Raw genomic sequence first — 13,131 nt, 5'->3', positions numbered from 1 at the left:
TATAAGAGTAGACTATTTTCAAATAGGGAGAGAGCTCAAAAATCAGAGGCGCAAAGGGACTTGGGAGACATTGTGCAAAATTCCCTGTAGATTAACTTGCAGGTTAAATCAACAGTAAGGAAGGCAAATGCAATGTTAGCATTGATTTTGAGAGGACTAGAATATGAAAGGATGTAATGCTAAGGCTGTGCCTGGAGACCCTACTACAGACAAGAGCGGCGTCTCAATGCTTTCCACCTTCGCAGCCTGAGACGCATCCTGGACATCACGTGGACTGACCGAGTCACCAACTATGAGGTCCTGGCCTGCACCCAGGTACCCAGCCTCTTCACCCTGCTCCAACAACGCCGTCTCCGCTGGCTGGGCCACGTACACCGCATGTCAGACGGGAGGATCTCGAAAGACCTGCTGTACGGGGTACTGGCCTCCGGCAAGAGAGCACAAGAGAGCACCATCTTCGTTTCAAAGGCGTTTGCAAGAGAGACATGAAGTCACTGAAAATGAATGTCGAGAGGTGGGAGGACATCGCAAGCGATCACTCTCACTGGAGGCTGGAACTACGCAGAGATCTAAAAAGAGGAGAAGAGAAGCTGAGACTTGTTGCTGAAGAAAAGCACACTTGTCGGAAAAACAGCACCAAGACAACATTGGAGGACAGTGCCTTCAAGTGCAGTCGCTGCAGCCGAGACTGTCAATCCCTTGTGGGCCTCTACAGCCACAACAGACGCTGCTCAACCAACACAGACTGAAGCAAGACTTTCCAGGTGCAGATCCATAGTCTCACGAGACTAATGGATGCCACCACAATGCTAAGGCTTTATAAGACAGTAGTCAGAGTGCACTTGGAGCATTGTCGGGAGTTTGGGCCCCAAATATAAGAAATGATATGTTTGCATTGGAGAGGATCGAGAGGAGGTTCACAAGAATGATTCTAGGAGTGAAAGGGTTAACATATAAAGAGTGTTTAATGGCTTTGGGCCTGTACTTGCTGGAGTTTAGTAGTATAAGGGGGGGATCACATTGAAATCTATTGAATATTGAAAGGCCTAGAGACAGTAGATGTGAAGAGGTTGTTTCCTACAGTGCGGAGTCAGGACCAGCCTTAGAATTGAGGGACATCTATTTAGAACAGAGATGAGGAGGAATTTCTTTAGCCTGAGGATAGCGAACCTGTGGAATTCATTGGGTGTATTTAAAGCAGGGTTGAAAGGTTCTTGATTAGTCAAATGTTTTAGAAGTCAAGAGAGTGGGGTTGAGAGGGATAATAAAACAGTCATGCTGGAAAAGTGCAGCAGACTTGATGGACCGAATGACCTAATTCAGCTCCTATATTTTATGATCTAATGGTACTAACCTTGAAACTTCAGTCTCTTATAATTTGTTTGGTTTTAAGGGAAAGTAATTTAAAAACAAAAGGTAACAATTTCATTAAAGTTAATACACTCAAAGTGGCATTTCCAAATCTTTCTCTCCGACCACTAATTTTCTCCTAGGGCAGCATGATAGTAACAGTTATACAAACACTTTACAGCGCGGGTGATCACTGATCAGGGTTCAATTCTCGCCACTGTTTATAAGGCATTTGTACATTCTCCCCGTGACTGTGTGGGTTTCTTTCAGGTGCTGTCATTTCATTTTGGGCACATTATGTTAACACCTATGGGCAGCCCCCAGGATAATCGTCATTGATTTGATTTGACGAAAGTGATGCGTTTCATTATATCTTTCAATGTACATGTGACGACAAAGTTAATCTTAACCTAACTTTACCTTAATATTAAAAACAATGCTTAATCTTGTCATAAAGTTTATCAGTGCAGTAATCACACCTAATGTCCATTTATCTCTAACTCTCAAGTGAAGCAGCAACTCCTATTTGTTGCAATACATTAACCCCAAGGGTTCTACCATTCATTAATTTATGTCCTAGCCTTATTTCTCCTATAAAACTTCATTAACTCCAGCTTATCGGGATTAGATTCCTTCTCACATTGTTCTGCTTATTTTACCAATTTACTGATGTTGACTTTTAACATTACATTACCTTCCTCACAATCAATTGTCTTTCGTGTCATCAGCAAATTTGTGAATCATGCCTCCTATACTTACAAACGACTTGTTTGTGTGCAGGAGGATTTCCTATGTTGTGGCACTGATCACAGCTTTGCAACCACTAAAATAAGCCACCACCAACACTGTCTCCTTTCTATAACCAGGACAATATTGGATACAATTTCTTAATTTGCTCTGGACCTCATGAACTCTATCTATTTGGATTTGTCTTCTGTAAGTATTACTGATGTCCATGCACTGTCCTCTTCAAAGTCATTTGTTATACCTTCAAAGAGTTGAATTAAATTAATCAAATCAGATTTCGATTTCTCCCTAACTTCAATAGATGTTGACTGTCTTTCAGTAATACCTGTAGATTAACCCAGTGCCCCATTTTTTTCCCCCGTATTATTTCTACCTCAAATGTTTGACACACAGGCAACCTTTCAAAGACACTTGGACAGGTTCGTGAGATGGAAGTGCTCAGAGCGATATGGACCAAATGCAAGCAAATAAGACTGGGTCAGTTAGAAATCATGGTCAACATCAGCCAATTAGGCCAAATGCCTGATTCTATGCCATATTACTGTATAACTCTATGACTCTACTGCTCTTATTGCCGTCCTCCAATCACCTGACACCTCATCTATGGCTAAAGAAGTTTTAAAAACCCTGTCACTTCCATTGCTTTCCATTGAGGCCCCATCAGGTGCTGGTATTAGATTTTTTATATCTCCTAGCTGCAAGTAAATTGACTGCCACATTTAATTCTTTGACTACACTTCAGAAGCATTTCATGGCTATAAAGTGTTTTGGGACACCCTGACTCCGTAAATGGCAGTATATAAATATAAATCTTCCTTTTAAGGAAATAAAAGAATGTTGCCACACTGAAACAGGCCAGTTATTTAATTGTGCCTTTGCTGGTGCTTTCTCCAAAGGAAACCATTTAGCCTTATGTCAGGGAAAATTACAGAATTTTCACATTTCAAGTTATATAAAGACATGCAGATCAAATCAGCTGTTTTCACCATAGGCTGGATCTTCTCAGGTTGAATATGATGTGCGAACTATTCTAGTAATATGCAGTCAGATCCTTTGTAGTTGTTAACAAGATGTTGCTAGCTACTAGAGACAGGTTTTAACCCAACTTTACCTTAGAGAAGAAGTTATAATTAGGAAAGATGAATGGATGGTAATAGGGAAAATAACCATTGGAGAAATATAATATTTCTTTATATATGGTAGGCTGTTAAACTGGAATTGTGTGTATGAAACAGACGCAAAGTATTTTTGAAAGCAAATCAGGCATAAACTTCAAAGCAACAGCCTATTTGTTGCCATGAGGACAGAGTATGGAATAGCAAGCTCCAAAACCTGCAACTCTATCAAGCGCCATCCTTGATTCCTCACCGGGAGACCACAGTCAGTGTGGATTAAACATAGCATCGCCCCCTCGCTAATGATCAACACCAGCACACGCCAAGGATGCGTGCTTAGCCTACTGCTCTGTTTTCTCCACCACGACTGTGTAACTAGGAATAGCTCAAACACCATCTATAAATGTGCCAATTACCCAACAATTGTTGTCAGTATCTTGGATGGCGATGAGGAGGTGTACAGGAGTGAGATAGATCAGTTGGTTGAGCGGAGTGGAAACAACAACCTTGCATTCAACATCAGTAAGACCAAGGAATTGATTGTGGACTTCAGGAGGAGGAAGTTGATGGGAACACACGCCAGTCCTCACTGAAGGATCAGAGGTGGAAAGGGTGAGCAATTTCAAGATCCTGGTCTTTGATGATCTGTTTTAGGTCCAACATATTGATTCAATTGCAAAGAAGGCATGACAGTAGTTATATTTCATTAGGAGTTTGAGGAGAATTGGCACGTCACCAAAGTTATGAAAATTTCTACAGATGTACCCTGGAGAACATTCTAACTGGTTGCATCATCATCGGGTATGGAGGGGCCACTGTAAAGGATCAGAGCAAGCTGCAGAAAGTTGTAAACTCAGCCAGCTCCATCATGAGCACGAGCTCCCCTCCTCACCCACCCCAGCATTGAGGACACCTTCAAAAGCCAATGCCTCAAAAATGTGGTATCAATCAGTAAGGACCTCCATCCCCAGAACATGCCCTCTTCTCATTGCTACCAATAAGGAGAAGGTACAGGAGCCTGAAGACACTCGCTCAATGTTTCAGGAACAGCTTCTTCCCCTCCACCATCAGATTTCTGAATGTGCAATAAACCATCTACACTTCCACACTATTTTTTCTTTTTTCTCTCTTTTTGCATTATTTATTTATTTTTTTTTTAAAATACAGTGTATATTGCAATTTATATTTTGATTATTATATAGTACAATGTATTTTTGCTGCAGAACAACAAATTTCACAATATATGCCAGTGATTCTAAACCTGATTCTGATTCTGAATAATGGGGGAGGTGCTTCAATTAGTTTTCCCCTTGTGAAATTCTTCCAAAAATATCTGCAAGATGTTCAGAACTTGATGGTAATTTTTTGCTAATGTCTGCCTGTTTTCCATGGAAGACCAGTGCTGTCCAGTCCAATATAGATTGCAATGACACCAATTATATCTAGGTGTGAAGGCAGGCTTTCTTACAGAGGTAGTTATAGAACTGATTTAAAAGCTTGGCATGTGGCCAAGTGGTTAAGGTGTTTGTCTAGTGATCTGAAGATCGCTAACTTGCGCCTTGGCCGAGGCAGTGTGTTGTGTCCTTGAGCAAGGCACTTAACCACACATTGCTCTGGGACGACACCGGTGCCAAGCTGCATGGGTCCTAATGTCCCTCTCTTGGACAACATCGGTGGCGTGGAAAGGGGAGACTTGCAGCATGGGCAACTGCCGGTCTTTCATATAACCTTGCCCCGGCCTGTGCCCTGGAAACCTTCCAAGACGCAAATCCATGGTTTCAAGAGACTACGAATGCGATCTGGTACAAGGCAAAGAACCTGGTCAGGTGACAGATCTTTTGGTGGGTGAGCGTTTTGGAGACAGTAACTACAAAGCAGGCATAAAAAGCATTGAGGTCCTCTGGTGATGAAGCATCACTGTCATTCCTGCTATTGGGTTTCAGTTTGTAAGAAGTAATGTCTTGTAAATCCTGCCAGAGTTGACGTGCATCTGATGTTGCCTCCAACCTCATTTGGAATCGTTTCTTTGCTGGCATTCATCATAGGACAGGGATAGGTGCAGATGTTATGGGAAAGTGTTTATTTTGGGAGAGGATGAATTATGATATTATTGAGCAGGAGCTTCGGAGTGTTAATTGGGAAAAAATGTTCAAGAGAAATGCACAATGGAAACGTGAAAGTTGTTTAGGAAGCACATGCATGACTTTCTGGATAGGTTTTGCCCTATTGAGGGAAGGATAAGATGGCAGGGTGATGGAACAAGAGAAGTGAAATAGGTAGTCAAAAGGAAGAAGGAAGTATACTTAAGGTTTGGGAAGCAAGGTCCAGAGAGGGCACGAGAGTTATAATGTAGCCAGGAAGGAGCTTAAAGATGGACAGGAAACTTAGAAAGGGACATGAGATGGCCTTGATGAATAGGATGGAAAAAAAACCTATGGCGTTCTATACATACATGAAGAACATGAGGAGTAGTAATGTTGGGATAGGACCAATAAGGGATAAAAGAGGAATCGTATACCTGGATTCTGAGGAGATGGAAGAAGTGCTTAATGAATACATTGCTTCAGTATTCACCAGTTCCAGAGACCTTGACAAATATGAGACCAGTGTAGAAGAGATCAATATACTGAAACATGTCGATATTAAGGAAGAGGTTGTGCTGGATTTTTTTTGAAAAACATTTAGATAGATAAGTCCCAGGTACCAGACATGATATACCCCAGGTTACTACGGGAAGCAAGGGAAGAGATTGTTACATCTTTGGCAATGATATTTGCATCCTTACTGACAAAAAGAGCAGTACTAGAAGATTGGAAGGTGGCAAATGTAATTCCTTCATTCAAGAAAGTTAACAGGGATAATCCTGGGAATTGTAAGCCAGTGATTCTTACATCAATGGTGGGAAAACTATTGGAAAGTACTCTTAGAGACAGGATTTATGAGCATTTTGGTAATTTATTGTCTGATTAGGGATAGTCAGTATGGCATTGTGAGGAGCAGGTCATGCCTCACGAGCCTGATTGAATACTTTGAGGATATGACAAAGCTCATTGATGAAGATAGAACAGTGGATGTAAGGTATATGGATTTTAGTAAGGCATTTGATGAGGTTCGCCATGGTAGTCTCATTCAGAAATTCAGGAGGCACAGGATCTAGACGAATTTGTGGAGTAAAGGAAGTTACAGTGGTATAAGAGAGGAGTTGGCCTAAAGAAATTGGAAAGGACTGCTGGCAGGGAAGACAGCAGAGCAGCAACAGTGTGAGTTTCTGGAAAAATTGAGGAAGATACAGTGTAGATGTATTCCAAAGACAAAGAAATATTCAAATAACAAAATAGTTCAACCGTGGTTAAGAAGCGAAGTCAAAGTTAATGTAAAAGCAGAAGAGAGTGCATATAACAATGCAAAAAATTGTGGTAAGAGAAAGGATTGGGAAGCTTTCAAAATTTACAGAAAGCAACTAAAAGAATCCTTAAGATGGTAAAGATAAAATATGAAAGTAAACTAGCAAACAATATCAAAGTGGATTGTAAAAGCTTTTTCAAGTATGTAAAAAATAAATGAGAGGTGAGAGTAGATATAGGACTGTGGAAAACAAGGCTGGAGAAACAATAATGCGGGGAAAGGAGATGGCGTATGAACCAAATGAGTATTTTGCATCAGTCTTCACTGTGGAAGACACTAGCCGGGTGTCAGATGTTGAAGGGTGCGAGGGAAGAGAAGTGAGTGCAGTTACAATTAGAAGAGAGAAAGTGCTCTAATAGCTGAAAAGAATAGCTGAAAGGCCTGAAGGTACATAAGTCACCCAGACCAGGTGAACTGCACCCTAGGGCTCTGAAAGAGCTGGTGGTAGAGATTGTGGAAGCATTAGTAATGATTTTTCAAAAATCATTGGGCAATAGCGTGGTACCAGAGGACTGGAAATTTGAAAATGTCACTCCACTTGTTAAGAAAGGAAGAAGACAGTGGAAAGGAAATTATAGACCAGTTAGCCTGACCTCAATGGTTGGGAAAATATTGGAGTCAGTTGTTAAGGGTTTGGTTATGGAGGACAAGATAGGATAAAGTCAGCATGATTTCTTTCAGGGACAATCTTGCCTGATTAACCTGTTGGAATTCTTTGAGGAGATTACAGATAGGATAGATAAAGGGGAACTAGTGGATGTTGTATATTTGGACTTTCAGCAGGCCTTTGACAAGGTTTCACACATGAGGCTACTTACCCAGTTGAACATATAGTATCACAGGAAAGTTACTGGCATAGTTAGAGCATTGGCCAATTGGTAGTAGGCAATGAGTGGGAATAAACAGATCCTTTTCTTGTTTGCTGCCAGTGACTAGTGGTATTCCACAGGGATTGGTGTTGGGACCACATTTTACTATGTTGTATCTAATGATTAAGATGATGGAAAAGTTTGAGCATGATACCAAGATTGGTGGCAGGGCAGGTAGTGTTGAGGAAACAGGTAGGCTGCAGAAGGACGTAGGCAGATTAGGAGAATAGGCAAGAATGTGACAAATTAAATGCAATGTTGGAAAATGCACGGTCATGCACTTTGGTAGAAGAAATAAATGTACAGACTATTTTCTAAACGGGGAGAAAATCCAAAAATCTGAGATGCAAAGGGACTTGGGAGTCCTTGTGTAGAACATCCTAAAGGTTAACTTGCAGGTAGAGTTAGTGGTGAGGAAAGCAAATGCAATGTCAACATTCATTTCATGATGTCTAGAATACAAATGGAGGGATGTGATGCTAAGGCTTTATAAAGCACTGGCGAGGTCTCACCTTGAGTATTGTGTACAGTTTTGGGCTCCTCTTCCTAGAGGGGATTTCACCAATATGCTGGGCCCAGGATAGATCTTCAGAGATATCGACACCCAAGAACTTGAAACTCTCACCCTTTCCATTGTTGATTCCATTGTTGGGATTACTGTGTGCTCCCTCAACTACCCCTTTCTGAAGTCCACAATCAATTCTATGGTCTTATAGATGCTGAGTACAAGGTTGGTGTTCTCAAAACCACTCAAGCAGCTGATCTCTCTCACTCCTGTGCACTCCCTCACCACCATCTGAAATACTGCCAGCAACAGTTTGTCATCATCAACTTTATCGATGCAGTTTGAGTTGTAGCTAGCCATAAAGTCGAGGATGTAGAGGAAGTAGAGCAGTGGACTAAGCACACATCCTGACGTGTGTCAGTATTGATTGTCAGCAAGTATGAGATGTTATTTCCAATCTGCACCTACCATGGTCTCCTGCTGAGGAAGTCAAGGATCCAGTTGCAGAGGGAGGTACAGAGCCCCATGTTTTAGAGCTTGTTAATTAGATATAAGGGTATAATTATATTGAACGTTGACCTGTTCTGAGCTGAACTGAGTAGTAAACAGCAGCCTGACATAGGTATTGCTATAATCCAGGTGATCCAAGGCCAAGTGGAGAGCCAGTGAGAATGCTTTTGCTGTAGACCTACTGTAGTGATAAGCAAATTGCGGTGGGTCTAGGTTCTCTCTTAAACAGGAGTTGATTCTGGCCATGAACAAACTCTCAAGTCTCTTCATCACAGTAACGTGAATGCTGCTGGGTGATAGTCATTGAGGCAGCTCACCCTGCTCTTCTTGGGCACTGGTATGATTGTTGCCCTTTTCAAACAGTTGGGAACCTCTGGCTGCAGCAATGAGAGATTGAAGATGTCCCTGAACACTCCTGTCAGTTGGTTGGCACAGATTTCAATGCCCTACCAGATACATCATAAATACCTGATACCTTACAAAGGTTCACCCTCTTGAAAGATATTCTGACATTGGCCTCTGAGACGAAGATCATGGAGTCTCCAAATACTGCAGGGATTCACACAGGTGTAGTTTTATTCTCCTTTTCAAAGTGTGCATAAAAGATGTTAAGCTCATCTGGGAGTGAGTATCACGGCCATTCATGTTGCTAGGTTTGGACTTGTAGGAAATAACGGCCTGCAAATGCTGCCAGAGCTGATGTTCATCCGATCTTGTCTCTAACTTCAATCAGAACTATTTTTTTGCTCTTAAAATAGCCGTCCATAGGTCACACCGAGACTCCTTGCATAGTCTGGATCACCGATCCTGAAAGCTACATATCTAGCTTTCAGCAGACTATGAATCTCCTGGTTCATCTATGGCTTTTTGTTTGGGTATGTCCGGTATGTTCTTTGAGGCACACATTCAACCGCACAGGTCTTGAAGAAGTCGATGGCAACAATGGCAAATTCTTTCAGATTTGAAGATGAGTCCCTGAATATTGTTCAGTCCGCTGACTCAAAGCAGTCCCTTAAGCAATCATTCGCCTCTTTTCACCATACCTTCTTGGACCCCCCCACCCCCCCCCCCACTGGTGCTATAGTCTTAGTCTCTACCTATATGCCAGGAGTAAAAGTACAGCTAGGCAATCGGACCTTCCAAAATGCAAATGTGGAATGACATGGTAAGTGTTCTTGATGCTGGTATTACTGTTGTCTTGTGTGTTGGCTCCTCTGGTTTCACAGGTGATATGTTGGTGCTAGTTGTTCATAGATCTCTTTAAGTCTTCCTGGTTGAAATCCCCCACAAACATGAACTCTGTTGCATGGTCTACACGCCTGCACAGTCAGGCTGTGGAATATGTTCAGCAATCGTGCTTGTTCCACTGTAATTGTTGTTTCATTATAATGGCATTTTACTCACTTCTTTTCATTCGAGTCTTGTCAAGAATGACCAAAAGCACAGCAATGTTTACATTCCCTGCTTAACCTCGTTCTTGTCGATTGACACTGCAAGGGAGCGGTATTCATTTAGTATTTAGTGATTGCTTCCAGCCGTTGTGTTGGCATTTAATTTTCACTTGAGAGTTCTGGTTAACGGCCCTGTTGTCCTAGTTTTTATTGATTTTATTTTTTGTTTAAGTTTTGCAACAGTTCTCATTAAAGTAAGTGAACTGTTGACACTCTTCAGTGTCTTTCTCTCCGCTCTTGGGCCATACCCAATTGTTTTGACCACCTGAGGTGGAATGAACATGACAAGTAGAGTGTTGTTGGAAAGCTTCCTTGACAGGTAAAATGGGCAATTTTTGACTGCTAGGTGCTCTAGATTAGGTGAGCAGCACTGAAGCAGAATGACTATGTCTGTGCATCACAATGAGTTAATCATAAAGCATACTCTGACTCCTCTAGCTTTAAAAGAGTGAGCTGTCCAGTCGTTACAGAGAAGGGTGAAGCCATTGAGCTTCAGTACTGCAGCTGAAATGGTGGATGTGAGCCATGTGTCAATGAAGCAAAGTACATAGCAGTCCCTTCTGTCCTTCTCGTACTGCAATTTTGCTCTGATATTTTCAATTTTATTTTTCCAGCGTCTGTACATTTGCCAGCAGGATAGTCAGGAGTGGGAGTTGAAGGTCTCTGCATTTCAATCATACCTGTGGCTGAGCACATGTTCCCTGCTTCTGTTTTCTTAAAGGGGAACTGCAGTCTAGGTTCTGGCAATATTGCTACATTTGAATACTGAGAGATTTTTTTATACGTCTTAAAATGATGTTATTTACTGATGTATCCACAGCTGTAACTATGGATTTCAGCATTAGTAGTCCTGAACGGGAATATTAAACGATTTCCAATGGAGCTGCATGCAAAGAATCGCCACTTATCTGTGCCTCTTTCCCAAAAATGATGAGTACCACAGGTACTTTCTCACTTCCTCAAGACCAAATGTTCTCTGAAACTGATACAGCTGGTGCAGTCTAGAGTGAAATCCTCATGGGCTCCAAAACACAATAGCTATCTGCCAGAAACATTGCAGGCTGCAGAGAAGGGACGTGATTCAATATATGTTAAAGCCACATGAAAGAACCATTAAAATAATAGTTGGTGATTACATGGAATCTCAGTACTACTGATGCTGAGTTTGAAACCAAATTAGAAAGTGATGGAAATACTCCACAGATGAGGAGACAGCTGTGGAGAGAGAAACAGAGATGAGATCTATATATTTAGAAATAGACATGTTTTAAGATGTAGGTGAAGAGGGATATCCAAGGAAGCACAAAGGAAGATCTATTACCGTTTGACATTTCACAAGGTATGCATATGGGTGAGCTACACATTTTGAGAATTTATGTTTTTAATTTTATGTTTCACCCATGCAATTATATTCTTTTTTATCGGCTTTCTGCTCATCCTATTCCTACTTGTTAGTTTTCATAATGATGAATGAACGAGATAGAGGAGTATAACAGGCCCTTCAGCCCACAATGTTGTGCTGAAACAGCCAAAAAGTAAATCAAAAACCCCCAATAATTAATCCTTCCTACTTACACAATGTCCGTATCCCTCCATCTTCTTCACGTTTGTGTTCGTACCTAAATGTCTCTTAATAGCCTCTAATATATTTGTCTCTATCACCATATCAGGTAGTGCATTCCAGGCATCCAACACTCTTTGAGTAAAAAAACTTACCCCTCACATCCCTTTGAACCTACTCTTTCTTACCTTCAATGTAAGCCCACTGGTATTAGACAATTCTACCCTGAGAAAAAGATGCTCTTTGTCTACTATATCTATCCCTCTCATAATCTTATGAACCTTTATCAGATCTCTCCTCAGCCTTCGCCACTCCAAAGAAGACAATCCAAGTTTGTCCAGCCTCTTATAACAGCAAACATCCTCTAAAGCAGACAGCAGCCTGGTAAACATCTTCTGCACCCTCTCTAAAGCCTCAACATCCTTCCTGTTGTGGAGTGATCAGAACTGTATCCAATACTCCAGAGCTGGCCTAACAAGAGATTTATAAAGTTACAACTTAACCTCTTGACTTTTGTACTCAATTTCTCGACTAATAAAAGCAAGCATTCCATAAGCCTTCTTAACCACTTTATCGACCTGTGTAGACGCTGTCATGAAGCTACGAACTTGAACCTAATGAAATGATGCCAGAAGTGGGAAACGTGAGAGCGAGAGTCAGAAGTTTGGACAACTCCTTTATCCATAGGTGGAGGAGAAGTAATGTACAGGTGGAAGTTCTATTGTGAACCTTTTAGATAGTTCAACAACAAAATGCTGGAGGAACTCAACAAATCAAACAGCACCCTGGGTTGAAATTATTTGTCAAACTTTCACATCAAAACCCTGTAAGAAGGGTATGAGAGGAAATAAAGGAACCCTTGCAGGAATAAAAGCAATCAGGCAGCAAAGTGGGGAACCTGTTGGGAAATGGCTACATTACCTTCTCCTTCCTCTTCCTTGGAAGTTGCAGGAGAGGTCATTTTATCCACACCTGATATATTTTACAGATATCAACTGATTTTTATGTGTACTCAGAAAACTGTTGGTGTAAGGTGTTTGGTTGGTTGTGTATGAAATGTGGTATAATTATATTCATACATACTAAGCTCTACTCCCATGCACTTTCTGAAGGAGCATTTCTCTGATCTTGTGAATGACCATAATGGCTTTTGCTGTACATTCTCCTAGAATAGAATGATTTACTATGTGTTCATGTTCTTATATAGAGGACAATAGAGGTCATTTTTACAGAAGTCCTCCAAGATCCGCAGCTACCTTAAATTTCCATTTCTACCAACGTTGATCTGAAAAGGTTGCCACTGGAAGCAGGAGAACTGGAAATAATTATATAATATTAGTGTTCATGGATCTATCAGAGTTCTTCTATTGCATATAAGTCTTGACTGTTTAGTGAATATTGGTCCCATTTCCCATATTGGGGAAATAACTATCCTTTCTCTTTTCATTCTATCTCAGTTCCTGCTTTAAGAATTTAGCATGGTGTGTTGAGATATCTGCCGTTTCTACTTTAATAACTGACATTTGGAAATTGTCAACAGTCTACATTTATTTTCTGTGAGTAGGCTAGCAATGTGAAGAATCTGAAAATGTGTAGGGAGCCAGTTAAATAGTGTAAT

This window comes from Mobula hypostoma, chromosome 5, assembly GCF_963921235.1.
Source record: "Mobula hypostoma chromosome 5, sMobHyp1.1, whole genome shotgun sequence".
Lineage (NCBI taxonomy): Eukaryota > Metazoa > Chordata > Chondrichthyes > Myliobatiformes > Myliobatidae > Mobula > Mobula hypostoma.
The sequence above is the reverse complement of the archived record's forward strand: the minus strand, read 5'-3'. Positions refer to the sequence as shown.